Source organism: Phlebotomus argentipes, unplaced genomic scaffold (genome assembly GCF_947086385.1).
Source record: "Phlebotomus argentipes unplaced genomic scaffold, Phlebotomus argentipes genome assembly scaffold_4, whole genome shotgun sequence".
NCBI lineage: Eukaryota > Metazoa > Arthropoda > Insecta > Diptera > Psychodidae > Phlebotomus > Phlebotomus argentipes.
Window position 1 is genome coordinate 1,418,375 of NW_026776174.1, and position 26,398 is coordinate 1,444,772.

Consider the following 26,398-nt stretch of genomic DNA (forward strand, 5'->3'; position numbering starts at 1 on the left):
TCAAATCGTTCGTTAAAGTGAAAATATTGCTCTGTATTTTTTATTTTGTAAATGTTTTATTGGTATTTATTGAAATTTTTTACTAAAATGTAGCAAAATTAATAGAAAATCTGAAAATATTACTTTTCAAAGTCGATTTTTAATGGTTTTTGAGTCGATTTTATACAAAAAATCAACTTTTCATACTTTACTTGAACTTTTTCTCAATGTTTTCAGGTGAAAAAATTTAAAAGATATGAGAAATATTCATTTAAAGTCCAAAAAAACATTTTAGGATAATTCTGAAAATCTACAAATATTTTCTAAAAAGACGTTTTATGCATTTGACTGCAATTTTTGAGACATTTATCTTGGAAAAATTGTACAGCGTAAACAATGAAAATTCGACTTTTCATTCGCAAAACATGACAATTTTTTTTCCATTTGTGCTTTTTAGATAAATAAGATTTTTTTTCTATTGTCTCATAAGATACAAATCTTAAAATTCTTGTACAGAAAGAACAAATAAAAGGCTTTTCAAAAATACATAAGACGAAAATTATGGTAAATCGACTTTTCATAGTTTTCCATTCACCCGTAGGTTTGGGATATAAAAATAATTGCACAAAAGATCAATAAAATAAAGACAATTAACTATACAATATCGATATTTCTCGCCCAGAGACAGCAAAAGAGCCGACCGTAAAGAGGGAAAATCAATCTTCCATGCGGAAAACTCTTTCGATTAATTTCATTTGAATTGCACGAAATAGTGTGGCTCTAAAATTATCATTGTGCGCCCCATTTATCATTCCATCAATATGTGTGGAATATTGACTACGAAAGTACGCCCTTCACATTTGGCTTTTCAATATTCATACCAATTCCAGGTGGAATATCATGAGTCCTTTTTTCCACGGAGACTCACAGTGGATAAAAATGGATCGTGATTTCCCCTCTTTTGCTCGCCTCACACAAAATCCAGGGATATCGAATTGAATAGTAATTATATGGAGGGCCAGAGGGTGGATTTTCAATGTGACTGTGAACCACCAGAGATGTGAAGCGAAGGATCTAAAAGTCAATGTATCAATTTATGTGTGGTTGGAAATCCCTGAATGGAAGTGGACTAGAAATCACTGAGAGTGTATCAATTCGCCCTGTGATAAATGATTATTGACAACTCTGTGTGTAGAAAATGGAATGCTTTGAAAATGTGCAATAGTGAAAATGGTAATTAAGTAAATTGGAAGCTTTCATAAATGAATGCTTTAGCTTTAGCTCACAGCGTTCTCTTTTACCTGGCGTTTGAATTAAAACCTCCACCTTTTTTCACCGGGTGAACAAACGGAATCTATTACTCCACCATTAATGCTTCATTTGCCACCCAGATAATCAACTTGTTCGTTTTTTGACAATTCCCCGCAGCTTCAACTCCAACCCATTCGAATGCACATAATCGCAGGTAAATGATGTCTCGCTGCACGTGGGATTGGTTGCGAAATGGAAAATTTGCATGTCATAATTAATTTATTTATAACTGATGGAATTACTAAAGTGACCGAAGAGGGTGCATTAAAAAATACTCCACGTAAAATTTGTCAAATGGACTCCATATGCATGCAGAATTACGATTAATAAACTCATTTTTCGCATGTCTACTGTCATATGAAATTGAATTATTAAAAAAAAAGTCACTCCTCTTTTGCAATGTCTTGCTACAATGTACATAAAAAAAGCCTTGTTTAATATTTTAGTACATTATTTTATTAGATTTCCACAGAAGTAAGTAATACAAGGTTTCTCTAAGTTATTTATACTCCTCTTCCCTTTTTGTGTTTAATTAAGATAAATATCCAATCTCTAGAGACAAATCATAAAGTATTTATTGAGGTAAAGTCTAATGACTTTGCACGCAATGGAATATCTCAACCCCCGAAATTGTATTCCCCAGAAATCAATTAATTTCCCATTTAGTTGGTAGAGAGATAAAATTAATTGGTCTTTTCACCGATAATTGTCACACAATTGAACATGCCATAAATTGCAAGAGAGTGAGAGCCTAGTGTGAATATGGCAGGCAGAGAGCCAGGACGAATATAGAGGGTAATTGAGAAATTGCACCATAAAATGCAGCTAATTAATAAAATTTTCTCTCAAGAACTCACATGCAATTTGTTTGACATGACAGGCGAAATTATGCATTCACATGAGTTGATATCGTTTGATCACTTGACTTCTTGTCGGGGGCCTTTTAGCAATCTCATGGGCAATATTTATGGTACAGTGAACTATCAGCATTCCCCATTGAGTGACACAATGCCGAACGACCTTTTGCCAGGGAGACAATGCACCACGATGCCTGCAGGTGGAGATTTGTATTTACAATTATCATAGCAAATGTAGCAGAAACCATTTATAGACATCCGTATTGTACTAATTTGAATAATTAATCATCTCAATTAGAGATTACCTGTGCCTTGTGTCTCAGCATCCGCATGTGTTGGCGCAAAAGAAGGAGCGTGGCTTGCCACCCCACCAGAGCAATATATCTCACCCATAGCATCCCTTTTGATTCTTACAGCCCAATCCAACCCCCAATGTTTCGGCCCATTTGGGTTGGCACAATACAAACCGAAGCCCTTCCGGGCTGCCTTCAATATAACCGAATCCATATTTCCCGAATCCGGATTGAATAATTCATACTCAATTAACGCATAACCGCACATCGTATTAATTTCCATCAGTCGCAAATGTAGACATTATGTGTTCGCATCTGCGAGGGTGTGAGGCTGAGAATCTACTCAATTTGCCCCAAATCAGGGACTACATAATATGGTGTATCTTCACGTATTGAACACAATAACACAACAGAGTTGGAAGTGGCTTTAGATTCTTCCACTCATAACACTCAAGTAGCATCATAAAACGTCTCCTCCGCAACCTTAAGAGCTTGACCTGCAGAGAATTCCAGTTCACCACCCTGAAGTCTGGCAGTTCGCAAGGGCAAAAGTATGAATTTTGAGAAATCTGATCCATTCCTCATACTAATTCCGTAGTCACATCGAGCTTCACCAAGAGCCACATGACAAAACAGAACAAAGAAGACACATCTCCTATCTGAAGCAGAAGCAACTCAGCACACACAAAACCGGCACATTCCCATTTCCAATCGGCACATTTATCTCTTGGCGAATTGAATATCAAACGCCCACAACAGTTGCCACCATTGTGATTGGGTGTGGGTGTTTTGGGGGGTGGACAGATGGCCAAAGGTGAGTATATGGGTTATAGGCAAGCTGAGACACATTGTCGATATACAATGACTAAATTATTTGCCCAGGACTTAGTCGGCCATAGACAAACACAGCGATGACCGGACAATTAGTCAATAGAAAATGCATAATGCTGTGGCAAATCCGCATAATATTTCCCCCGACTAGCGCATTGGGCGGCCTGGGCTTTTGGCTTTGGGGATTCCAAAGTTCGTTAGTGAGTGAATGGTGAATTTTCACGGTGATGCTTTAGTCGGCCATTGCAAATTATATTTCACCTGTTAAGTGTCAGAGTCATCGGAGGTTTGGCCTGTTTAGAGCCTCCATAATTGCGCAAATGAAGTTAATACCTAATCATTTCAAGAGCCCCAGTAATTTCAAAGATACACGCTGAACGCGTCCTCGCATAAACTGAAAAGATTTATTTGTCCAAAGAGCGATGGTAATAAATTGAAAATCTTATAGTCAAACTTTGCAACACTCCCTTTAGTTTGCCGTGTGAAGACGCACCTGCTCGCCCAAAAATCCTTTGAGAGAATATCTCTGCAGAATTCCCCGGAACATCGCACTATATTTGTAGTTGAATTGTTGTGAGAATGGACATGGACAAATAAGATTTCCATAGTTTTGTATGGAATTTCACTTGCACCTTCAGCACTATAGGACGCTGGAAGGCATTAAGCAGCCTAGCAAATGAGGACCAATGATCGCATATTATTCTCAGTAGGTAAATTTCCTACACTGAATTTGCATAGAGATTAAATCAAAATGGCCACAAATACACACATTTGTATTATTGAGACTCCGAATATCTGAGAATACCTGCAAACTGTTTCCTCTTAATTAATTGCTTTACTTGTTGTTTATTTGACAATCGTCTGATACTATGATTTCAGCACAATCTCCAGAGCATCTCTCTCTCTCTCTCTCTTGTACCTGACCACCAATCCTATGGCGTGCGCCAACAAATCTGTGCACCCGAGAGAATAGTTTTGTTAACTAAATAACCATATTTAATCTTCCTGTTCATTCACTCTGTCCAGGACTCCTCGGCAAAGGGTCTTTGCGAATTCAACTATCCAACAGTGATGAATAGTTTCAGCTCTCTATTGTCGACAGTTGCTTTCATACACACTTGAAGTATTGTGAGCGTCAACTGCGTGAACTCTTGCATCTGGATCAGTTGCAGATTAAAAACGATCCAAATCCTCTCCCCAGTATTCGCAAGATAAGCACGATGAAATACATTTCTCCTTCACCAAACTGTGAACTAAAGCGTCGCACCAATTTCTGCGCTCACTTAAATATTTAATGATACAGCGTCATATTTACAGTGCATGTGAAATTGGTGTTCTCTCCTCCCTTGGCCATTTTTCACACAAAACCGTCTTCGCATTTCTTGGGGATGCGAGTTTTTTTTCTTTTCTTTCGCTCTAGCATCTTGCAATGCGAAGCGACCGAAAAGCGCGTTGCGAGATGGAGGCAATTAAAAATAAATAATTTAGAGTGTGTGTGAGGAATTTTCCTAATGCCTGAGACACTCCACATTCTCCCAACTCTGTGGATGGTGAATAATTGAGGGCGGAAGCGCGGCGTTCGCCGTTCGGGGGATGCCAAGTGATGAGTTACAACTCGCGCTGTCAAGAGTGAAATGATTCTTCACACACGCCGTACGTGACTCTCCTCCTCATCACATCCGCAGACAAACACCCAAACCTCGCGCGATGGGTCGCTGGGGGTGTTTAGGGGTTGGAATTTATATAAAAATTTTAACGACAATTTAAAGAGCCGCGCGGCGGGGCAGGCGAGCAACAAAGAAATTGGTTAAATTTATTTGAAAGCAAGAAGTGCGTGCATGGCAGAAGTCAACTTATGCAAAAGATGTTTACAGCCACCCTTCCTCGCATGGTGGAGGCCCCAAAATTCCAATATGTGTGTGTGTGTATATGTGGAGGGGCATTACTTTTGGCCCCGCAAACATTGCGCGCCCTGCGGGACCATTTAATAAAAATTTCAACCTTTGAGTTATGACAGAGATTAACCGCCAGATCTTGAGGAAATAAATTCAACTCTCTGCATTTTATTTCATGCCATTTCTGCTTCTCCTTTTTTTTATCCCCCCAAATTGCGCCAATGCGAAATGAAAAACAATAAATAAGCGTTTTATTTTGGACGATCAACCCGGCCCAAGGGCTGGGGCAGTGCTTTATTTACCCGATGGTGAGTCGAAAAATTGAAAAGAAATTGCCAGCGAAATTTTCTCAGCTCAGCAAAGGGTTGTAAATCAAAATGAAATACTTGCAGGTCGGCATATCAATTTTTCATCATATGGAAATTTGTGGAATGTGAATGTAAATGGCTGGCAGCGGAGGGAATATGAGACAATGCATATCCATTTTATCTTAATTTGATTTCACTCATACCTTCAGTGTTTTATACGTCTTTGTTTGAACAATTGAAAAGCTCCAACAGTCACATCAACACTATTATAGTTGAGACTCACCTGAAAAGAGACATTAAGAAAATTGGTTTTAGCACATATGAGAAGTACTTCATTATAATCATTGCATAGATCATAAAATATTTAAAATAGATGATAAATTATTTAGCGGAGAAGAAGGCGAGAGTTTGTGTTGGAAGTGTATTTATTATGAAATTTCTAAGCATTTTATATTAGCAATAATAGCTTCGGCCTTTGGCATGAAAATCCCAAATATCGATTTCTTGAATAATTTGTAATACTTTGAAGCTTTTGCATGGGAGAAAAGCTCTCTTTTGTGCACCTGTAGTGTGCTCTCCTGAATTGTCCACCCACTTTGGTTGGGGGTACATTCTTTTTCTAGGACCCTTGTATTTTCTTTCCTCCTCTTCCCATATTAATGAGATCGTATAATTAAAATTTATTGTGCTTGTTCGCTTAGATACACACACAGAAAAAAAAGTCCAGTGGAGAGTTTCTGAGGCCGCAACAAAGTGGCTGCGCATGAGAAGGTATTTCACCACTGCGAGGATGTCCGATAAATTTTCATACTGAAATTGGCAGGTGAACGTGTGGTTTGTGGAAAATTTTCACTTCAAAATTGCGATTTTCCCACACCATTATCCCCCCCCCCACCGGTAAAATCACCATCATGGAATTTCTCTCACTTTTCTCGCTATATACTTTCCTTTTGTGGCGCACCCGGGAAAAAGTCCCGAGGAGTGGGTGGATTTTCTGATGAAAGACGCCAGAGAGTGGAAAAAAAATATATCGCTCGCTACATGGCGAAAGCATGTTGGGTGGAGTTTTTAACTTTTTAACAAGATTACATTGAAATTGTTTGATTTCAATTGAGCCGCACATTTTCCCCGGGCAAAAAGCGCGAATGCAAGGAGGAGAAGCGTCGCTGAAGGCGCATTGTGGAATTTTGCCGCAGTTAATCGACATCGCACCTCAGAGACGCCTCTCAAAATCTCCTCCAACGGAGGATTTTCCCCATTTCTCACACTCACTTTCCCATTCTCAATCTTTCGGGCTCTTAACCTGATATTCCCGCCAGTGTTAGACAGAGTGAAGAAGACAAAATGTACACCACAATCTTACAATATATATTCTCTCAGATCACACGAATTGTGATAATCTATTATACACAATGTTCTATTACACTAAAACCATTTAAGCCACTGTAGTGCTTCTGTATTCATTTTGTACACCATGAAGGCTAATCTCTGCGCCTTATCGCCAACACGTGGATTCCACAAAGTTTCCTTCCTTGACGCCCACCCTTCAATACACACTCTCTCTTTCCCCTCTCTTGCTTCTTCCCTGGAGAATTGATTCCATCTTGAATCTCTTTTGGTGGCTAATTAAATGTTTCCTGTGGAATGGCAAGCCTCTTGAGGGAAAAAAGTCCTCTCAATGGCGCCTGATGCCTTGAGAAATCTCATCTGGGCGACTTTGCATCGATGACGGATCTCACAATGTGTGTATTTAATTTTTGCGGCAGAGGAAATATGCTGGCTGCCAACTCAGTGGCGAAAGTTGCTGGTGAATAACCAAATTGATGAAGGGTTCTTGTTGGGCAATTAAATTAATTGGGTGTTTGTTCGTGGTGCGAGATATAATTCTAAATAGACGTCGACAGTGAGCCCACACACAAGACAGTCTGAGTGCGCCATCCCCTCACGATCTTCCACAATGCCACGCCACCCCCGTCACTGAGAATTTAATTAGATTTTAAAGAGTTTATTTATAAAGAGTTCACGCGGTGTAAATTAGATCCACATACAATTTACCATGCAATTATGGAGCTCGTTTAAATTGATTAATTCCACAAGTCTTGAACAATTTTATTCCACCATCAGCAGCACTTTCCCTACCCTCATGCTTTGGATATTATTTTTTTGCCTTTCCACGCTTTTGTGTCTCCTTTCCCGTAGAATTCCAAGATATTCCCGAGAGATAAACATCTTTAGTGACATTCATTGTAAAATTGAAAAATAACCAAGAATTTGCAGAAACGTGGCTTGATTTTCGCTCAAAATACCATTTATTACAATGTGAAAAACCACCCAAAAGGATCACTTTACACTTTTTCTCATCGAAAGTTCCACCAAACATTTTTTTCAGCGGTGTTTCCAGGATGCCAGACCAAGTTAAATGAAATGAAAAACAATTTACATTGCTAATTTATAGAGGGAACCACAAAACTGCAAGCAAATTGTTTCATCAATTGAGCTCGAGAAATCAATATTGAATGCCATTGTTGTTCCATGAACTGGCATTCACATGGAATTTCATCAAAAATACCTTCAATTGTATCGAAAAGAGAGAAACACAGAGGAGAGAGCGCTTCCACAATGAAAAGCTCCTTTTTGGCCTTATTTTTAAGCTCCGAAATGAAATTCACATGAACTAAAATTGACTCCTGCAGCTCACATACCATTTCTCTACCCTTTTTTTCTCTCCCAATTAACCATAAACAACGTTCTTCCTTCGTCTCGGAGATTCTCATGGAGAAATGCACCTCATGACTTTGGCAGAATCCAATTTTTCCCTATCAGTAAACAACGAGAAACTTTACAAAATTTATAAAGTAACGTGGAGTGTACAAAAGTATACTATAAAGTCACTTGTACGGAAAATGAAGGAACTTTTTCGTCTTAACAACACACAAAATCCTATATACAATTAGCTTTTTTTCTCATTCCACCTCACTTTTCTCAATCTACTCAGGCAGTCATCCTTTTTTTTTTCAACGACTGGTCATTCACTAATTGTTCTGAGAAAAAGTGCTCAACGAGAGAGGGTTAAAAAATAAGAAAGCGAGAGTAAATGATAAGAAAGGCCAGCAATTTACACATCATTTGAGGTGTTTTTTTCCTGCTGTTTTCCTCTCTCTCTCTCTCTCTCTCACAGCAAGAGAAGAAAAGAAAAAGGCAATTCGCCAAGGAAAACACACATTTTGATGAACTTTCACCCCAAACCAGGGCCAACAAAACGATTGTGATAATGATGATGGTGATGAAATGAAGAAAGGAGTTCACCTCTCCTCGCCTGCAGGAGTGCTGAAAATGGCAGGCTGCGGGCCAGATGCTGAAGAATCCTTTCAAGTGTGCTAAATTCTTGTGCCAAAGTTTCTGGGTCAGTCGATTTGAGAGGGAAATTCTCGGAGTTTTAAAGTTTTCTGCCTGCCCACACCTCAACTCCTTGTCATGCCAACATTCCCCTGAAGACATTCAGCAAAACTTTCAAATACGCCACACATAATTAAAATAATATGAGAATAAAGCTTTGTAGCTTTATAAAAAAAAAATTGTCATGCAAATCCATTAATGGTTATTTAATACTAATTGAGCATCATGAAAAAAAAATTGAAGCATTTGTATTTGAAATGAATCGATGTGATCAATTAACCCAAATATTTGCACTCATTTGTGTGGGGAAAATAAACAAAAACTTCATTGCAATCGAAATGTAGAAATTGGTGTTTTAATAAATATATGTGGAAAGCTGATAATCAATATTGTTGAAAAAGTTAATTGAAATTTATAAATATTTTCATGCTGTGGTAATGAAACTGTTTTCAGAGCCCTGAAAATCGGAATTGTCAGAAGACATCAATAATTATTAACTTTTTCTAATCTCTTGATCATGTAACACGCATGCAATGTTTTCTGTAGTCTGAAGAGACAAAGCTGAGATTGAAAAATAAACACTCTATGCAAATCATGCGCACGCGATGCTCATTGAAATAAAGTTGATGCCAAAATGTAATTATGCACCCAAACTCCCGCTCAAGGGTAGCAAGAGCGCCACCCACACTTTCCACCCACCTCCACCGTTCACTGGAGTTATGTATGTCACTCTCCCGGAGGCACTTGTTCAATTTTCTCCGCTACTCGCCATGGGCACAGGACGTATCCGTTTCCACCCTCCGTGTGACGTACAAGTCAAAGACAATTTCATAATTTCATTTGCTCAACGTCGAATGAATTCATTTTAATTGCAAAAGTTTTTTGATGGAGAAAAGAAAATATTAACTTTATGTTATTTTTCAGTCTCGCCAGGTTCTGTCGCGCTTCTTGAACTCAACTGCATTAGCTGTAAAAATATTCTTCTCCTCGTGCCTCCAATCTTCAAAATGAGGATGTCTCACACCTTCATCTGTTGCCATGTTGGGCAACGGAAGGACAAGAGGAACTCACTTAAGACGCAAAGCCCTCAATCGAGGAAAAAATCGAGGAATTTATTCAACATTACGGATGCATTCCGAACTCATTTTATGCCTACATTTTATAATTACTCCACTGTGAGCATCTCTTCAGTGTGTGCCATGTTGCGCAATTGAATAAGAGAAATGAGTAATTTTCCTGCAATTATTTAAATGCGGTTTTCATCCCCTAATTACGCATTTATGTTTATGTGGCTTTCATCGTGCGGAAAATCTACGTCACTCTCGTCTTTTGTCCACTTCCACAACGCCATTAGCTCACCCACCAGAGCCCCACCCACGCCACTGCCAGGGATGAAATACTGCAAGCGCATCTTCCAACTTACAACTCCTATCTCATTATAAATCAAAACACTTTAACATTGATGAGCTACTGTATACAGCTCCTCCTTTTGCGAACAGTGCGCTGCTTCTCCGTACAATTTGCCTGCAGACTACAAGACACTGTCATGTAATTAGACGGCATTATGCTATAAATGGTCTGTCTTCTGAGAATAAGTCTGATTTTTTCCATCGAATCTGACATACAAACATACTCCTAATTGATATGGATATGATACAAACAAGATTATCCAGAGTACACGTGGCTTCTGCTTTGTCAAATAATATTCAGAGAACATTGAAATAAATTATAGCATTCCATTATACGTTAGTTATTCGCTCAATAAAGTCTGCACTAAATATAAATACCTTCCCACTGACTCCATTAGATCCAATAACTACCAATTTGTCTATAAATGTACACATAGTGTACTACGAGAGAAGAATGCGCGGAAGAGCAGCAGGAGAAATAATAATTGTGCGATGTATCCAATTTAACATGGTATTTTCCCTCATACACACAGTTTGAGAAAAATGCGGAAATATGGGAGGACAGAGAGCACAAAATAGGGGGTGAAAAAAAATGTCAATTTATTTTCAAGACACTACAAAGACCCACTCAACTGATGGGCCGATGAAGAAGATGGTGAGAGAGAGAGAGAGACCAGCAATTCCCCAAGGTATCGCAAGGCACACAAAAAGCCATCGCCCCTATTCATTCACATGTGAAAGTGTAATTTTTTCTGGCCACTGCACAAAATGAGGACATCTTCCGGTTGCGCAAGACGGAAATTGCATGCCTACTATCTGGACCGGGTTCCGCGCTCTCACTCTCTCCCCTCTCATCCTACCTGTTCCACGCCATTTGTACTGCCATCTCTGTGGTGCTTCCATCGCACGGAAACATGACAAATCTATTCACACACCAGAGCCGCATAGTATATGGCTAAAGTCACCCCGGGTTTTCCATCATCAGCCCTCCATCTCGCAGCCCCGGTCGTGCTATTTGTGGTGTGGATTGAATTGAGCCTATCATGTTCTAATCTTTACTCCCCAGTGCTGCAGCCCGAGACGCCAAGACGTGGATTCACGGGAGCGAAAGCTGACGAGTTAAAGTGTACGGAGTGAAAGGCACAAAGCCCTGGAAATCCTGTTCTTTCTACCCATTTTACCTGTAAGAAAACACCCCCTTCGCCTCATCTTCGTGCAACATCATTTCACGCTTGAATCTATATTGAGAATCTATTTTATCACCCAACTTCCGCATCCACCTCTTGTTCCCACTTTTTCACCCACTTATTGACTAAAATCCAGCCAAGATTGCGATAGTACACGTGATTATTTAATTTTATAATTCTAATAGTAAATATCTTAATGATTATGAAATTGAAAAGCCTGCAAAAATAAAACAAAAAATCAAATTAATCTCTTACATCCATTTCTAAACGCTGAATGAATGCTCTTCCGTACAATTCATACCGCAAATAACGTATTTTCCACTAGAACATGAAATATACTTGAGAAAAACGCTCATGAAAGGAGAGTAAAAGAAATTTTTCATTTCAAGTGAATTAGGTTTCTCTATATATGAAGTGGGAATCAGAGCATCTCTACAAATTTATATTGGAAGAAATCTTAATCCTACCCTGAATTATCATCTCAGAATTACTTTCTTTTCATATTTCCCTGGGAATTTGCTCGACCACTGCGAAAGCTTTTCAATGCATTCGCCATAGATCTGAAAAGCCCTGGGCGAAGGAGAGATAAAATTGCTGTGGCAATTCTTGTAGCAATGCGAGAGAAAAAAAAACACACCGGAGAAATGTATTCAGTTATTGAAAAGCCAAGGAGAGAATATGTTTGGGGGAGGGAAGAAAAGCCCACTGAGGGAAATGTGAAAATAATACTCCAAAGTGTAATTTCCCTCCCATTTTCCCTCCAACAATATCCCATCCATTCGGCCTTCCCGTTGGAAAAGTCTCACGATGGAATGAGACAAGACAAGATCCAAGATACGTATGTGTCGGTATGCTTCTTTAGCCCATCATGGCATCTTATCATATTTGATCTATAATAATATCGCCCGGCGCCGTGAAAAAAGCCACCCTCGCCTCTTTGTTTAGTGGGTGGCTTCACGGGAAAAACCTTCGATGAAATAAGATTTGTTTCTCGAGCCGGGAAAATTTGATTTTACAGCGGCGAAAGTGTGTGATGTTTGGATATGCCGAAGATGAAAATTGGCTGTTTGTATATCTACACACATATTACCGATTTCAAATCGATGAAAATTCACATTCACGCCAATTTGCATGAATATTGAGGTTTTCTTCGCACCTCAAAATGGGTTCTCCTTGTCTTCTCTCATCTCTCCAGACTGTGTGGGGTTGGTTCTTAAGGATGAAAAACCCCATCAATTTTTCACCTTGGCCGAAAGTATCAAATTTGCTAGAAAACATAGAACAATTGAATTTTCTCGCCGCTCTTTCGCTTTATTTCCAAGACTATTTGCACCCATTTTATGCCAGACTTCCGAGAAATTGTTCATGACGGCAAATATTGTCTGGGTGTTTTCCATTGAGAAAATTTTCACTATAATTGGTAATGATATCCTTTGATATTTTCCGTTTGGGAAATCTTTTGCGGATAAACTTAATAAGGCGAAGAAATTTCTTGATTCACCTCAAGACATATCAAGAGCAGAAAGAACGGAAGATTGTGTTTTGCAGCAAAGGAATTCAGCTTAAAGATTATCAACTTGACACATTTATCGTATTTTAGGTAAAAATATAATATAATAAACAATCAGAAGAGCATAATAAAATTCGATCCTTGAAACACTGAGTGTCATAAAGCCTTTAGAAGATAATAATACACATTTTTCGCCACATTCAGGTGTGAAAAACATTATTAAACTCGGTTCCTAGTGGTTTGTTAGGTCGCCCAGTAAAGATTAGGCACGAAGGAAATTCTGCTTTACCATGAGTGGGAGTTGGAAAATTGTTGAAAGCGAATGAAAAAAAGTCTTGGGGAAATTATTGTATTATTTTTTAATTAACTAAACAGTGTTTGTACAACTCCAGAGATATTTTCATACAAGTTTTCACTCCATTTATGAGAATATGTTATTATTAGATTGTACTGCTAAAACAACCTTCCCATCGTAAAGAATACGCGCGCACGATGGGACGGAATTAAATTTTTATCTCTTTTCGCTCACCCAGAATTTCTGGGCAAACGTCTCTACATCCCCCAGAGGACCATATTAATGGACTTCTGTGAGAAATTCAATTAAGGTTAATAAGTTTGTATATATTTCAATTTCAACGTCTCTCCGTCAAGAATCCCGACGAGCGACAAGTCGAGCGCCTCGGAAAACTTCTGTGCCAGAGTCAAATGCAAATTTGAACATGGACGAAGAGAGAAAGAGGAAATCAATGGAAATTTGGCATTTGTCGCATATTTAGATGCTTGAGAGTGTATGAAATTTTCACTTAATGAAATTTATCACTCCCCAAGGTTATTCATTTTCATGAGATATATTTTTTTTTTCATGCCTCTCTCCAGTGCTGTTTTCATCCCTCTTGCGCCGGAGCTTCGCAGCATTATCACCTCTGTTTCTGAATGCTTTCAACTACGCGCTTTCATGTCAATTGAGGTTGTCACTTTTAATTCTCCATATCATAGTCATCATCTGTATCATCCCTTTCACTTCACCCCAAACAGTCACTCTGAATTGTTTCAGCGTGAACATTTTCAGCAATCCCACCGCACAATGTTCAGCAGCAAAATTCCATTTCAATTTAATTATTTTGTCAATTCTTCCCAAATCGACGCCCCACGTGCAACTGAGGTATATTTTGATACTCCACAGCTCAATTTTCTCCCCTTTCTCCCTCCCCTCCCCACTCCCTTTTGCAGCAGCATTATCTTCCCATTCCTCAATGTTGGGGCAATGCGTAATATTTTTCATTATGAAATTTTCAGCAAATTTGCTATATTGGATTTCTCCTTCCTCACCGCGCGCCATGGAATGTTTTGCGGAGAATTTTCTGCAATGCAAATTCTATTGAGGAAATCAACAATGTGATAAAATCATTACAAGAAATTACAAAAATACCACATAAACAAGGAATTTCTCATATCAAATCATTTCTACAAGTAATCAATATTAATATTAAGTTCCAGGAGATTTACTATACAGAATGAGTCCAGAAGAGTAAATTCAATTTAACATATAAGAAAGTAACTTGAAATGTGAGTAAGTTATTACTAAATATTCCACTCCAAGGCAAAGCATCTTCGATATGACTGATTGAAAGTCATTTTTGTGGGGTTTGAGGGGTGGCTCTTTGATGTTACTGATCTAACAGTGGTGAGAGTGATTTTCCATACGATAATTGTGCGCCTTCGGAGTTATGAAGGCGGAGGATGACTTTCAGAGGGTGATTCGAAGAAATTCCAACCACTGGCGGATGGCATGATGGAAATCATAAACAAGTTTCTCTCGAAGCGGTTGAATAGCCTCAAACAATATTCAATGGGGTCTGTATATACAATTTCTCTCTCTCTCTCTCTCTCACTCTTCGTCTCTCCACCCTTGCGCCCGTAGGTAAATTCAAATTCAATTTATTTTTTTCTGTTCTGTATATCTCCACACCCTCAGATCCCATCTCTGCCTTGGGAAGCATATCTCTCTCTTTCTCTGTGTTTTCTCATCATTTCGACATGCCACAGCCACACACCCGATCTCCGCACGCCAGATAATATGAAATGTCTCCTTATTTATAAATAATCGCAATAATAGGAGGAATAATACAGCAAAAAGATCCCACAAGAATATTGTCTTTGAAAACAATTTTCCATAATGAGATGTTCATTCCCGTACTCAAACACAAAATGCGAAAGACCCAAAGACTCGAGGGTAAAAAATGCAGAACAAGAGCCAAAGAGGGTGGCAAGTGGGTGTCGATGGGGCGGGATGACGTCCATTCGCAGGAAAAAGGGGAGTTGAAGGGTGAATGAAAAATGCTGTGGGGTCGAATGTGATTGTCGACAAATAGAATGTTCGACCTCATTTTCAAAGAGTTTGTCAAATTCATCGCATAAAATATTCAATTTGGGCGCTCATTGACACAGTGTCTATGATGGAGAAGCATCACATGAAGGTGTTGTACGCTTCGCATCTGTGAAGCTTTGAGAATGAAAATTATCTGAACTGATCCCGGATATTGAAAGGCTCCTTCAATGATAAATAATAAATACGATGAGAGATTTATTGATAGCCCAGAAAATTGTACATAATACACAAAGTTAATACAAAGTTTTCATTAAAAGCTCTCCAAATGCAGTGTTTTTATTCCATGGAGAAATTGTCAAAGCTTCATTCAACTGCGAAGAGGGAAAAATAACAAAGATACCGTGAGATGGCAATCATTCTTCGAGGCGCTTTTCCATTCCCCCAGTGAAATATGATTGCAAGAATAATAACAGAACGGACATTCCATCCAATGGAAACGATCTAATAATTGAAAAGTACAAATGCCCGGTGTATCTTCCCGAGACCCATATAGAGTGTGGAAAAATTTATGAGGTCGGAATCTCATTTCCAGAGGTATTTGTATTGAAAGCACGTTTTATACCATCTCAAAATAAATATGTTTCTCTTTCTCAAATTCATATATTGGGGTGCACTTTCATGTTTTTTCAAACTTCCACCTTCGCCCATATATCCATTCGATTTATTGGCGTGGAAATGGACGAGGGAGTCGTCAGATAGGAGAGGCGGAAAAACTTCGGCCCTTCTTTCCGTCTATGCCAGCAATATTTCCCTCCTGGAAAAAAAATACCGGGGAGAAAATAGAGCCGTGAAGCCACCTCTTCTCACCATTCACTTCTTGGTGCCACTTTTGTTTTCACCCACAAAACCGGAAGAATTATATGAGCACGATGATATGGCGCAATTTCCCAATAGTTGAAAACTTGGGAATCACTTTGATAAGATTTATTTCTCAAGTGGAAAATGAGAGTGAGCTGTGAAAGTGTGTTTTGGCAACATTTCAAATTGCTCCTCAAACATGTGTTTCTCATACTTCTGCTGATGTGCTCCCAAAAGAGATTCTCTCTCACTCTCCCTGTGTCTTCACACAAAATTAAGATACACTCAATTTACATCGCTTTTCATCAATTCTACAATCCCATTAATTTACTTATCTTTATAAGATGAACTTAACAATTGCATTATTCCTCAACTTCACCTCAACTTGTAAAGTGTATGATGGTGTCTAATTAAATTGGATGAGAATAAATTTAGCTAAATGAGTTATTTGCAATTTTAGAGACGACAGCCTTCACGTGCGGGGAGTGACTCTATCGTCACGGGAAAATCCCAATTGGATGACATCCAATCAACCCTCAAATCCCACCACAATTGCCGACAATGTATATTCTCGCCGAAAAGCAACAATTGAGAATTTTAATGCTTAATCCACACACACACACAAAAACACAAAAAAAAGGATTTGCAAGCATCAACATTTCAAATTCTTTTAATGAGCACAAATTAATTATTCCCCAGCACATGATGATGAATGGATGGACCAATTAAGAGCGGAATCCCTTAATTTATGCACGAGATGCACTTGGCGTCTGATAATTGCGTTTATTTGCGCTCGCGCGGGTGCACAACTTTATAAATATTTGACTTAATGATTTTAAAGTCAAGCACTTTCAACCTCAATCCATGGGCGAATGTGTACATCATCCTTCGGGCTGTGAGAAATGTGTCTAAGGGTGCTTCATCAGCATTTTCACCAGCCGCAGCTCATCAAACAATATATCTCGCACTTCTTCAAAATCCACCCATCAATTCACCACAGCGCGAGTCTCGTAACTTTTTCTGCATCAGTGAATATTTTATTTAACACTTCAGACTATCTCGCATTGCACAAAAATAAAGAAATAACATACAGAGGAGCCGCGCCGGAAGCGCGGCGATATTTTGCGAAATATTGTTAATTTGCTATATCTTTCCACGTGGAAAAACTTTTGACATATTTTCTCTTATGTCTGGCGAAGATGAGAAGACGGGAAAATTTCACGAGATGCAGTTTCGCATTTTGCAGGCTCAAGAAAAACAAGAATCATCTGTCATGGTAAGAGAGAATGGGAAACTTTTACCTATTTATTTCACTCTTCTTATTCCATCATAAAGCTGGGCGGGAAATTTTTCATACCCAACTTATCAGACAACAATAAGTGTGGCTGTTGGGAAATTTCCGCGAAAATCCAGAGAGTAACTTTCTCCTACTCAACTATTCAGATGATTTGAATTCTGACAAGCATCTTCAGGTAAACAGAGCAGTTTACAGTGCGAAGTTTATTTGGGAGACTTTTGACAGAGAGTTTTCTAAGTTTTCCAAATTCTCCGCATATGATTCAGTTTTTGGATCGGATTCAACTCAGACAAAAATAATATTCAAATTCACAGTTTTCCCAGCCATTCGATAATAATTCATCGTCGCAATGTTGTATGCACTTTCTTGCAGAGCCACAGTGAAAGTGTATACACGAGCTGGAGGAAAAATAAGTCAAAGAAAGTTAGTGAGAAGCACATGGGACTCTTCCCGGCTCACCATGGCAAATTGCACAGTTGACTGACTCGGTAAATTGATGTTGTCACCATATTGCTTGTGCATTGCAAAAATAGCAAAAATCATCCGTAGAACAGAGAAAGACACTCCACGCCGCAGCGTGGGAGAATCATCATGGGATTGATTTGAAAATTTTCCACACGGAAGACCGCACATTGACTTGGCTTTAGTGGAAGATGTGCGCCATGAAGAATGATAAAACATGCTCTCAGGCCACATTATCACAGCCACGATTTATGATAAAATGTTGCGATGCGAGAAAGAAAGTATCAACATTACAGTGTCAGCGATATAGTGCTTCCATTTTTCACCTCGATAAGTGAGAAAATTCTTTGTCACACACTCACGCGATAAAGGTGCTGAGAATTTTGATTGAATTCTTTTGAGAGTAAATTCACACAAAGTATTTCTGCTAGGGTGTATCATGATTTTCCAAACTTATATTCCACAGGTTATTCATTCACAGAGAAATTGCGATGATTCCTCATTTCTTCTATTAACCTCTCACCCAAAAAAAAAACTGATTGAAGACAGACGAAGAGAAGTGCTTGAATGTCTTAAGAATGCAAAAAGTGATTTTTTTAAATTAAATTCCGCAACTGTGAAGGCCACTTTATTCATCGTTGCACTTGATTGATTACAAATTGTCGATATCAAGAAAGTCAGTCAAGTGTTTCCCATTGATTTCCCACGAAAATCTCAGTCACTTTCACGCTCAAGAGAGAGAATGAAAGTTCGTCTCGAAAGGGAAATTCGAGCAAAAGAATGCGCCGCATTGAAATTAGCCAAGATGTGAAGAGGCGCTAGAAGTGATCCGACTACAAATTGCGATGTGAGAAAGAGGCATTCTGGCCTCTGTATAAAATGTTATACACGAAGGAGATACAAGAGAAGAATCTCGTGTCGTGAATTTCTCGAGTGTATGACTTGGAGACGCCTCAAATGTATTATTTTTGTAGCATCGCGGTGCCAACAGACACTTGTTGATGGCTCAACTTGGGTGTTTTCTGGGCCGATTGCCAAAAAGCCATACAGCACAGTGTCACATTGTGTGGGGCTGACAATGGGTCCGTGCGCGCCAGTCAAATGTGCGAATATATTTGCCATTATCGCGATCATGGGAAATTTTATTGCAACAACACACTCATCGACATCCGGTGAATAGGGCGACAATTGCGCGGGTGTAGCAGAAAAAGTAGGAGAAAAGTTTTTGCACCGCCGCCACTTCAATTGCACACAATTTTTCACATCGCACGGCGCTTTCCTTCCTGGGACAACACTTTGAGCTACACAACTCCGCGGAGGCACTTACAATTAGGTCCCTCACACGCACACGCGATACAAGAAAGCCCATTACGCTGATTTAATTTACTCGGAAAAATTTTCTTATCGACATCATAAATTCCCTCATAAGGTGACGTATTAATGGCCCAAAAACATATTGGCCTCTTGGGCGAGCTGTCGAGTTGACGACGCTCTAGATGAAGGATCCACTGGCAAAAGCCTCGCAATGTCCACGATTCTCTCAAATTCCATACTTGAATAATTCTCCGAATATCTCCGAATCAACTCTGTTATTGACATACATTGAATAATTCACTCTCGTACAATTTTCTTTCTTTTTTTTTAATGCTGTGCTCCCGAATAAGCAAATAACTTGGCAATATTGTGATTTTTTTTTCCACTCCTCCCCAGATTTATCTGAATGTCAGTGGAAGGAGAACTTCCTCCGGCATGAATTTCACCCACATTTTCGCATGAGGAGACGTATAAAAACTTCGACAAAATGAAAATGTTTCACATAAATTAAAAAGTCAAATAGATGACTTCAAAGACAAATGCCCTCGATAAAAGTTTTATGTGTGCATGAAGGAGAGTTTAGCACCATTTCACCGCGATGTTTAAAGAATGAGGAGTTCGAATTCTTTCACCCAATGATCTTGTCTGGCGTTGAGCTGAAATAAAACGCACGCCGAGTATTCCGATACTTCGACTGCAGATGCCGTCTCTCGGAAGAAGGAATGTCACGCTTTTGGATGATACAGCATGAGAGACCAATTTGACAAAACACTTGATTAATCTTCACTCGGTGAAAACTTTCACGGCAAATTCCCCAAATTCCCTCAAATTTCCCAAGTGCGCCAGTGAAATCATAAAGCACGCAATTTCACTGTCATTGAATATTTCGCATCAACATTTTTCACGTCACTCAGAAATGTTAATTATCGATTAGATAGGGGAAAAAGGCGAAAATTTTCCATTAAAATTAGCAAAACAGATAAACACTTAAGCGGAGAATTTAGCCAATGTGTTCAAGCATTGAATTTCGATACTAAATCGAGAGAGAGAGAGAGAGAGATTACTCTGGATGTCACTGATTGAGTCAATTTGCCAAAGAGTAGACCAAGTGAGATTCAATACTGCAAATCACAAGTCATGCCACCATCTCAAACCACCCCAAAATGAAGACGATTAAGGCGCGCAAATCGGGACAATGTCAAGGGTGACAAGCCATGGAGGAGGTCGCAAAACTTGAGCTTCTGTGTGCTTCGGATTTCCTCCCGAGACACTCTTATCTCACAAGCATTTCACAACCAATAAATTAAATGCTCGATATAAAGTGGCAATTAAACTTGAGTCAAGTATTTCCGAAGCACGCCGAAGAATCGATATTTTCGGTGTGAAGTATTTGGCAGGCACACCTAATAAAACATCTTTTCACATTTTCTAAGCTTTACGATTGGATATTCCATTTGATTTAGAGGTCCAATTTGAGCGTGAATCATTTTCATGTGAGAAGTCATAATGTTTCAGAGCTTCTCCGTGTGGTTTTATGAGAAGAAATATGTTGAATCCACTCGAAAACATTAAATTTATAGATTGAACCATAGCACAAGTGAGCACGAACCAACTAGCACCGGACTTTAGTCGTCTGTTGCATAAGAATGATAGAATGTAGTTGAACAATTCAAATGAAAAGGTCACGAATACAATTATCATTTGATGTATATGCAAAAATTGGGCATTAAAAATCAGATTTATTGTTCTAAAAGCACTCTATTCTATATGTATTTCCTACAATCAGCTTCATTATACTTTGCTCAAAAATTAAATACCAAATTAGTCAAGCATAATTACTTGCGTTTTGGAGCGCAAGATAAAATGTCCCATTATTCCAAATGGCCTTGAATTTAGACTTCTCAAACATCTGCAAATTCCCTCTTGATTCAGCCGAAACAGGTGGTTTCTTGCGTCATTAAACCTCAATTCGCCACTGCCCAGACTGATGGTGAGATTGTGTCTCTATTTAGATGGAGAAAAGTGGGAAAATGCTGGGCGATTCTCGACTTTGTTAGTCACTGTTGAGAATGATTGTAAAACCATTCGCTCAATTGATTTTAATGGGCCTCAAATGACGCTGAATTAAGACAATTGCTTTCAATTTTTACACACAACTCCCATGCTTCCTCTGTCGTCTCATTGTCTTCCCCATCGCACTTCTTCCAGTGTCTCAATTGTATGGTGTGCGTCAAAAATGCTGGTGACAAGAAAATGTGGGTGAAGATGGGCTCTTTTTGTCCACAACATGCGATTATATACTCGAAACGACGCGGGGCTCCAGAAAGACATAGAGAGTGAAATAAGGTTCAAAAGGCTCTGATTGTTGAACAATTGTTCTTGTGATTTCATCTAATCCACGGTCCTTTCCTCTCCCTTTTGTGTTTCTCTCACACTCACTGCCAGATTGAGAGATAATCGTCTAAGGTGGAGCCCAGTTAAGTCAAGAAGACAACGTCTTCAGATCTTGCCTTTCTGCCTTCTCGTCTGTTTTTCTGCGAACATCTTAAATTCAGAAGACGTTCAAGGTGAGCAGCTTTTGCGTCTATATAGCAAAATATTGGCCAAACGAAGGAATGAATCTGATTGATGTTACAGAAAGTGAGATTCTTTTACTGGCATTTTCGCTGTTTGTGGAAAAATTGCACTTCAATTGACTGAATTTATTTCACATGAAATCCCGCATGAAAATAAACCACTCACTTGCCGTTAAAGACAAACTGTGCGATGAAATTTGACTGTAAAATGTCTGATTTGTCTACAATATCTGTGATTTCTTCGCAAATGTCACGACAGAGATGATGACATCAAAAAACCACCTTCATCCAGTGCTAAAATTTGGATAAAACACTTGATTTTTGCCTTGGCTGAGAGATGAAAAAGAGCCAAATAAATTAAATAACCTCTATACTGTGTTTTCCGCACTGTCCATCTCTCATTTTCCATTAACATAATCATCGACACAGTGAATAAATTCATGTCAATATTTCTGTACAAACTCACACTTTCTCATTTTTATTTACACTCCTCGCTAAAAGTGTCATCAGCAAAATTACCAACGTATTATTTACTCTCTTGAGCATTTCACATACTAACTCAACTGTGTGCATGTAAATATGATAAAAAAGATACACTTTGAGACATAAGGCATCGGAAGGAAGAAACTGGCCATAAATTTCAGAGGAAAAGACGACTCATCGTGTCATTTACATTATCAGAACAGAGGAGCAAATTGAGATGAAATTGAAATGAATTTTTAAGGATGTTTATGCGAAAGCAAAATTAAAATTTTCCAAAGGAAGAAATTGTTTATGTATTGTGACTAACCATTCGAATTTTCTCTGGTTGCTCTATTTTCTCTCAGACACTCGCGCCGCTATTAAAGCCCATTGCTATGTGGAAAATTTATACCATCCTCACATTTATGTATTTTCCTCTCAAGCAGATATTTTTATTGAAATGCCGAGTGACGATGAGAAACGGTGGAAATGAATGATAGAGCACTGAAAAAACCAACAATTTTCAACACTTTTCCGAGAAGAGCGACCACTATCTCTTAAAATATATTTTATTTGACTTCCTCTCTCTCTCTCCCTCTCTGCGTTGATGCTTTTTGCCATCGCCACAGCTCGAGAGTGACAATCTAAAAAATTGCACTTCAGTTCGTGGGAATTAATAAAATACCCAAAGTAACAGAAAGAAGTCACGGAGTCTAAAGAGCATAAAAATAGACACAATATTCATTCACTTAATTAAATGGATATTACATATATACTCAAGTGAGTGAAAAAAGTCACTCGAAATAACTCCGCATACTCTTCTGAGGGGGTGAATAAATACTGTGCGCTAACGCAACTGTCACGCGACTTGTGCAGTAAAAAATACTTTGTAAAAAATGTTTGCAATTACTAGGATCTCGACTTTATGAGTTAAATATTCTATTTGCCGCGGTTTAATGTATACACAAGAGTATTTTAAAGTGATAAATAACTTCACTTAAAATGGATTGGGGATAAAATACATATTTTGCATACTTTGAAACATCATCAGTCGCTTCGAGAGTCACTGACGAAAGAGAACAACAAGTTTTCTTCTGAAATTATTTTTGATTTTATTTATTTAAATTCGAATAAGACCCAGACAATGGCTTATTTAATGGTCCACAGAATAATGAAATTACTCGCAGTTACTCAAAAAAAAAACAACCATAACTGCAATATGTGCATATAAGAGGCGAAAATATTGCCAAATGTTCTACAAAAACTTGTGGCACATTTCATATTTCAATGCCTTTTGCATCTCACAGTGAGAAAAGTAAACACTCTTGAAGATGACTATCTGGAAATTTCCACATCTTATAACTTTGAAGCAAAAAGATGCGGATGTTTTGAGCCAAGATGAAAGGAAAAAAAGCCATCCACTCGATTGTTTAGCCAAATGATTAAAGTCTTTCTGAAAGTCTAAAAATTACTTCGCATAAATTATGACACAATCGATAATTTAGTGTCTTTTTTTCCTGTCAGCCAAAAGAGTGTCATTGTGAGAATTTTTGGTTGAAAAATTCCACGATCAAAAATGTTCACAGAGCCATGAAATTTTGCTTTGAAATTGCGAGGGGAGGTTGAATTGCAGCAATTCCCAGGTAATTAATCAAACAGGTGGGAGAGAGTGTTTTTGGATGAGACACGCACTTGAGGGGCATTTTTGCGAGATGCTCAAAAACTGACGAATTCTAAGCTCTTGACAGACACACAGAGTGATCACTTGGCCTTCTGCTGGTCATCGCGTCTTCTCATCACCTTTTCCATCCACAGCCTAAGTCCAACCACCACATCTTCGGACTCCAGCGGCTATTTGAGCACCTTGAGCGCGTGTTTTGCTTGAGAGTTTGATTCTGAAGCGCGGACATAACATCATGGTCGTGGAACCGGTTTAGTGGCCGTCACAAAAAGAAGACAATTATACCCCCCTTCACCTTTCAACACACTCCCAACCAACACTCATTCAGCTCTTCTTCTTCATCTTCTCACCGCGCGCTCTTCGTGTGTTTGAATTAGCTTTTTTCACCGTCTGGGAATTTAAATGCGCCCATTGCAATCACCACAGGTAGAGGCAGAGTGCACGATCGTCTACCACAGTTTCAGTTTCACTTTTTCGAGCGGCGCATCTCTTCTAACCGCCGCACACAAATCCGCGCCGCGCTTCATGTGTTAGGCATGAGGGAAGAATTATGCCATGGTCACACGGAAGACGCGAAACGCGATCTGCTGATCCCTCGCGATGCATTTTCACTCTGCAATCACACCATTTGCCAGGGGAAAAACCCCCTTTTGTCTTGTGCCAGCGGAATTCTGGCGCTAATAGCATTAATTTTCGATTGTGAAACGGCGATTTGACAAAATACTATGCGAATAATTGCCAGTTGCGAGCCAGTTGGAGAAACACCGTGAATAGTTGGGTAAATTATCGTCTCGATACATCCTAAATTCCAATGTAAATTGCACAAAGAATAAATTTTCATGCAGACACATGCGCTCAGACCGCTCAGACGCACAGATTAGAAGGGATTTACCATTGAAAATTTAAGATGTGACGAATCTTAACACTAAACCATCAAGATTGTGGTAATGAATTGCCAGCAACAGTGAATTTTATTCCATCGTCAGCCCTTTAGGAAGTCAGATTTTTGCATATTTATGCATTTATTGCAGAAAATCACATTCACATTTCACTTTAATGCATCATTAGTCATGAAAACCCACTTCGCAGCCCAGCCAAGAACTATAACACCCTCAATTTTGACACATGTCCAATAAATGTATTCCCATTCCGCGCCCTGAGAGGTCATAAATCATATTGCATGACGTGCACTTTTGACCACAAGAAAACTGCACCAACACGCGCTTAGGTTTTGACACACAGAATTGACTTTGCGAACCATTATTCGGATTGCATGAAGTGTATTCCTGGTAAATTGCATACAGAAGCAAGTTTACTGGGCGATGGGGTGAGAGCTTTTAGAATAAACAACTGAAGTAAGCATATATTTCAATACTAGATTATACCAGCAAATAAGAGAGATTTTCCAGAAAGTTTCTCCCCAGCCGCTCCGGCGGCGTTTACTTGGCAGGCGGGGTGGGAAAAAAGTAAGTTGTTGCAGGATTAGTTTGAGAGCTTTTATCTAAATAACATAAACAAAAGTTGAAGGCGGCAAGGAGGAGTAAACTTGAGACACAGAACGCTGGTATAGTCGGCATTATGGCAGGAATCATGGAGTTGAAAAGTTTGTGGTTTAGTTTATTGTAGCACTGGATAATGGTGATGAAGATTATTATGATGCTGCTCGCTTAGGCGCAACAATTGTTTCTGAGGGTTGCAATTTGTCCTGTGTTGCATTTCTGAAATTGTTGCTCAACGATGGAAAAATAACATGTCAAGTGTGCAAATCCATTAAATCACCTTTCATCGTCATGTACAGAATATCTTTCTGCACACACAGTCTCGCCGATAAATAATGACACACGGGGAACAGGTGAGCGTTTTCGGGGATGGTGCTAGAACAATTGAGAAAATGTGCCAGCCCAGAGTGTTCCACCATTCAATGGTGATCATGAATGTCCCATTGTTGCTGCCAAATGGAAAACTCTTACACGTGGTCGGGAGGGAAAACTGAGCAGATTGGAATGCAGCCATTTTCACACTTCCACCTGTCAACTTTTCATTTTGCCAAAGCGCCAGAGGGTGTGAGAAGGAACTTTTTGTCACTTTTGTTCCTTGACATTCCAATTGTTTCCCCTCCTCCCAATACAATTGTCACACGCGGGCACAATGTGAGCTTTCCGTGTGTGTGGAAAACGACAAAAGTGTCAAAGTAGCTTCAACACCACGTGCACATTCGCCAGATACCACACTTTCCACCTCTGCCGGCTCCCATATTGCCTATTGAGCGTCCACGGCGACACTTGAATATTCACATGGTCATTCAGTATCATAATTGGCTTGCTGAAAGATTGGGTGGTCGCTTGAAGAAGTGGCAAGAAAGTCACACATCTCAAGATAAGGTGGAGCGTTTCCTTTCGCGTCTGGTAAAGTTTTTTCGGCATGGAGAAAAAGAACAACAAGG

General features: G+C 39.1%; 1 protein-coding gene across 8 annotated transcripts in view; it reads right to left on the reverse strand.

The window, feature by feature from the left end:
• The window catches only part of LOC132258177 (polypyrimidine tract-binding protein 2), a 203,115-nt gene that overhangs the window by 110,732 nt on the left and 65,985 nt on the right, over positions 1–26,398 (reverse strand). The window lies entirely within an intron of this gene.